A 5,987-nucleotide genomic window follows, 5' to 3' on the forward strand; every position below is an offset into this window, starting at 1 on the left:
CCCCCCGCCGCCCCCTCTATACATGCCTCTCTCGAATACGTAATACACACACATACCTCTCTAGGCCCTGCCAAATGCATCAACTACACATTCACACATGTTACATCACGTACCCCATTGATCTAAAAAGCCATCTCTTCACGTTTATTTTGCATACAACATTCCTTTTGAATAAAGTGTGGCCAAAAAAATATTTTAGAATTTCTACATATATACAACATTACAAAGTTATATGGAGGAGTATGAACGCTTGCATTGCATGGTTCCCACAATGATATTTATTCCACACTGTGAATTTGTATATTTTTATACTATATATAAAGTTAGTCTAAAGAGAAACAAAGAGTATCTCTCTCTCCATCGCATACCCCCCTTTACGCCCTTTCACGTACGCACACAAACTATCTCCAGGTTCTCTAAAAGTAAGCCCCCAGCACATTCACGCATGTTTCATCTTTCTATCGCGATATATACAGTGACGATCATTGTATTTGAAGCGAAAGCATGATACGTACATTGGACTTCAGAATCCACTCATTACGGTCACCATTCATGTTTTGTGGTTATTACACAGTCACGGGCTCACCGTACAACTCTGTATTTGCTCAAGACACGACTAGTTGACCAGTTAAACGCTCCATGTGGCACCTCTAGTGTTGCATCACATTATCTCACTACCATCGGGCCCACCTGTCGGCTTGTATCTACTCTACATCTACACTTATAAAATACTAGCAAGATGCCCATGCGTTGCACGGAACATCAAGATGCATTTGTATGATTAGTTTATCTTGTGGGAGAAAAGGATGAACAAGGGAAGGCCTTATTTGCAAGTGTGGAGAGGGGTGTGGGTATCTCTTTGCAAAATTGCCATAGTTTCCTTCCTATCCGTCCGATATAGATCGGACGGCCTATATTGCAGGATGGCAGGCACACGATCATCACCGACTATGCTTTTTATAAGAGTAGGGATAAAATACACTCTTATAAAAAACAGAGTTGGTGATGATGGTGTGCCTGCCATCCTGCAATATAGGTCGTCCGATTTATATCTGGCGAATAGGAAAGAAACTATGACAATTTTGCAAAAAGGTACCCACACACCTCTCCACATTTGCAAATAAGGCGTTCCCTCGTTCATCCTTTTCTCTCACAAGATAAACTAGTCATACGAATGCATCTTGATGTTACATGCAATGCACGGGGATCTTCCTAGTAAGAATGAAATAAACGACAAAAAAATATTGGACCGTGGTTCGAAGTCATGACCGCGGGCACAGCAGACAAGGTGGCCTCGTATTGGTATGCTGAGCCGTCTATTTTAACACCCAGGAGCTGGTGTGGTGATTATACTCACACGCACGCATGCACACGAACTGCATGCACGCAGCACTCACACGAACACATGCACCCACGCACGCATGCAACACTCACATGTACACACGCAGCCATGCACGCACGCAACACTCACACGCACACACGCATGCATGCATGCATGCATGCATGCACACACCAGTACACCACACGACGAACACACACTCTCACGCTCAAGTGCTCAACCTACACGTGCATGCGCACACATCAGGCCCTGACAGACACATGCACAACCAGGTGATTCCCGCACACAGGGTGGAATCTTGTCGCGCCTGCGTAAATTTGTGTTTATCTGACCTTTTCCCCATGCGAACTGACAGGTGGGAACGACAAGGAACGTGGTCAATTTAACTAGTCAACATGGTGCCACGCAGACTATTTGGCTGGTCAACAGAGTGCAATCCGATGCTGAACCGTGAGCAAGTGACCGTACAATCATCGCAAAACGTATATAGTGACCATAATCAGCTTATTCTGAAGTTCGGTGAACGTATTATGCTTTTCTCTCTGTAGGCCCTCCAAAATTACATCTCTACACGTTCTCGCATGTTACATCTAACGACTATGCAATACAGCACTACTACTACACTCTAACACAATAAAGCATATGTGTTTTTAGTTTTACTGGATATCATATTGTTAATTAATTATTCAGTTTCCATACTTTAAAATTGCCTTTGAAATGTATGGCCAGTATCATATACCACGCGGGAAAAATCCCGCCCTTTCCTGTTTAATCGGGTTTGTATCGATAGATCATGTGAAACAGCAAAACTATAGTACTATATACAGTACAAGTGACAGTTCACTGGGCCGTTGTGTCGTGTACTCCTCCATCATCAGAGTGGAGCGCTTGCTTTCATAAATCTTCTAGTCCCTTTCGCTGACATGTGGGACATCAAGCTACCGGGTCCATGTGCCATACCGGAATACAGTGCAGAGCAGCCGTGGTGAAGCACCCAGTCATGGTGCCGGCGTAGTAATGAGAAATGAGGCGTCAAATCACAAAGCTGCACCTTTCCCGCAGTTAAGTTGGAGGGACGAAGTAATAATGCTAAAAAGAAGAAGTTGGAGGGACGAAGCAACCATCATTTCAGTCGTTGCTGAATCTGCTTCTCCCTCATCTTCTTCAAGTTAACCACGTGTTGCTTCTGCCGTTGTTCTGCCTCATGTGGGAAGCGGATCGGCTTGGTAAACACTGACATGTGGGACCGCATGTTAGCAAACTGCCAGGACAACGTCCTCTAAAAATAAGAAACCTCCCCCGCCATCCGCGCGGCTAAATCACCTCCTTTTTACTAATCTTGATTCTATAATTTTGTAGATCAATATAATTGAGATTTCTATAGATAGCACACAGGAGCAAAACCAAGTACGGTTAAGGGCATCCACAATGTGTAGCCAAATGTGAAAATAGCTTTTGGCATCGTGGGAACCATTGTGGACGGTGTTGCCAAAGCCAAAAGGATGGAACCAAAGCTCTCTGATTGATTGATTGAAGGAATAGAAAAACGCAACGTCTCTCCTCTTTCTCCCGTGCTTGGACGCATGTACAATATAGAGGACAGAGTCTACTCCCCTGTCCCTTCTATCACAAATCACAAAGCAGTGAGGCATCAAATCACAAAGCACGGACGAAGCAACCATCATTTCACTCTTCGCTGACTCTGCTTCTCCATCGTCTTCTTCGAGAAACCATCTCACCGCACTAAGCTGGACGGACGATGCTATTGTTTACGAGTAGTACTAGTACATTTACGCGTCCTTTGGTTCAATGGACTTCCTAGATGCAAATAAGGCAGTTGTCTCGGCTTGCAGGCAGCACTTGCGAATGACTTACCGCGGTCTCCCTCAATGGTGTTCTCCATCGAACGCACTTCGCCAAACCACAACGTTCGAGATATCGTAGACGTCACCGCAATAGGGAAGGAAGTTAAATATAGTTACTACCTCCATTTTTTGTACACAAGGCTAGTATATCAAAATTGCAATTTGCAAAAGGCCACTAGCACTAATCGAGGCAAAATTGATGGGGTTTGCCTCGTACTAGCAACCAAGGACATTAATATCCCCTGCATGCATGCGGAAGTGAGAAGGTTGGTTTGCATTGCGCTGCATTAATCAAGCGATGAGGAGTGAGATGGTTAGCTCTTTGGGCTTTGGAGAAAAAAATACGCATTAATTGACACGTGAAACGAGGATTTGTATCGATTAATCCCGCGAAGGAAAACCCCGCCTTTCTTTTTTAACACTAGTACTCCTAGTATGTAGTACTATGTACTTATCTTGTTTGGGTCTAAGCCTTGCATTGCCATACTTCGCCACACATATTTGCCAAGCTTGCGTAAAGTTTTCAAAATGAAAAGGAGGTACACTTCCGCACAGCTGTCGCGATCGCACTGCACCCTCACACGGTCAATCCTGCACGTCGCGGTCGCACCGCACCCTCACATGCATAGTCGCTCCTGCACGCCGCAAACCCAACCAAGGGAACACACCCTCATTGACACGTGCTATCTCCTGTGAACAAACCAAACTCAGCCATCCTACCGCTGACACATAATTTTCGTTCATAGAGTATGTTTATCCAACCGCATGTTGGGGAGTATCCGTACGGCCCGTGCGGTGGTCTGTTGGGGAAGAAGAAGAGGTGAGGAAGAAGGGTTAGGAGACGTAGGATATTCATCCAACCGCCTGAAATGGTAGACTGACCCAAGTCAGGCGACTTGCATAACAATATATGTTTTACACAGCAAAAGATCCATAAAAACAACAACATAAAGAAAAACTATCACTGCTCGCGGAACGAGACGGCCTTGTCGTCTTTGGCTGCCGGCGCAAACCAGCCTTAGCTGCCGATGTGTGTCTCCGCACCGTGGTTGTCCTCAGCCTCCAGCTACTCGTTCACGCGGAGCGTGCGGGTGCTCTGCATGGACGAGAGCACCGCCCGGTTCAACTCGAAGACATCCGGTTCCGCCTACAGGAGGGCCTCGATGGGAGCGGCATCCGCGCGCTCTGCGTCGAGTCGAGCCTCCGCCACCCAGTTCAAGTCCAGGACGTCCAGTTCCGCCTGCAGGAGGGCCTCGATGAGAGTGGCATCCGCGCGCTTGGCGTCGAGTTGAGCCTCTGCCGCCCGGTTCAAGTCCAGGACGTCCGGTTCCGCCTGCAGGAGGGCCTCGATGGCAGCGGCATTCGCGCGCTTCGCCTCAAGTTGAGCCTCCGCCGCCCGGTTCACTTCCACGACATCTGGTTCCTCCTGCAGGAGAGCCTCGATGGCAGCGGCATGTGCACGCTCCGCGTCGAGTTGAGCCTCTGCCTCCCGGTCCTCCTTTAGTATCGCCAGGTTGAACCGCTGGTCCGCCTGCACCATGGGGGACTCGGACGCCAACACGAAGTTGACGTCCATCGTCTCATACCCATCGGGGCCTTCTGCGCCGCGACCTTCGCCACGAACATTGGATCGGCTTCCTCCTCCTCGTAGCTTGGCTCCAGAGAACTCGAGGATTGGCCCGCCGCAAAGCGAGCTTGGGAACTGAGGTCTTTGGCGCCGACCGCCGCCGCGATTTCTGCACGGCGCTCCGGTGTCAGCATCTTATAGTACGTGATCTTGCGGCGCACCATGCCTTTCCGGCGAACTAGGGGACGCTTGAAGCGGGCTAGGGGATCGAAAGGTGGGGGAAGGGGCTGGAGATTTGGTGTGCTTTTAGGGCAGTGGCTGGGGTAGGCCGAGCAGCGAAGGTTCTGGTGTGAATAGTGGTTCCGGTGACGACCGGTCAATCGGTTTTGACTGTACATCGCTCTTGTCGTGTTCACGTTGCAGCCCGGCACGCTGGACCCTCCACGTCGCTCAACAAATGGAACGCGCTTCGTCTTCCATTTTCTCGCTTGTGGGACCGCAGTTGAGAGCAACCGACGTCCCTCCCCCTCCCCCGCCCGCGTCATTTTATTCGGAGTAAATAAAAACAGAGGGAGTATAGTACGGATGATGATCCCCTGACGTGGCCAAACCCATTGAGTAACTGACATGCGGGGCCTAGCAAGCATGGGGTCTGCCAGTAAATGACCGAAAAGGAGGGTAAGGCAGGGATACTTATGCGAAAGGAGCTTCCAATGATATAATTTTCACATTATACATCTCATGTACTTTTAATCTTGTCAATAGTCAAATGCGGTTTTGAAAAATGCATTAGAGCATGGTTAATAATATAGCCAGTCGATGGCTATAAGGAACTGCCATGTCATCTATACCCATCATCTATTATATGCACTCATACAGTAGTTTGGGCTATAAGGTTGGCTATTTCCCGCAAAAAAATTATAAGGTTGGCTATTGTATTAGTACTTTTGTCCATCTCCTCTCCATCTCTTTCTTCATATTTATTGTACGTATTTAACTAGGGGTCCCGAACTGTGCGTCTAAGGTCGATGGTAACAGGAGACGGGGGACACGATGTTTACCCAGGTTCGGGCCCTCTTGATGGATGTATACCCTACTTCCTGCTTGATTGATCTTGGTGATATGAGGGTTACAAGAGTTGATCTACCACGAGATTGTAATGGCTAAACCCTAGATGTCTAGCCTGTATGATTATGATTTCCCCTACAGACTAAAC

Source organism: Triticum aestivum, chromosome 7D, assembly GCF_018294505.1.
Source record: "Triticum aestivum cultivar Chinese Spring chromosome 7D, IWGSC CS RefSeq v2.1, whole genome shotgun sequence".
NCBI classification, from domain to species: domain Eukaryota; kingdom Viridiplantae; phylum Streptophyta; class Magnoliopsida; order Poales; family Poaceae; genus Triticum; species Triticum aestivum.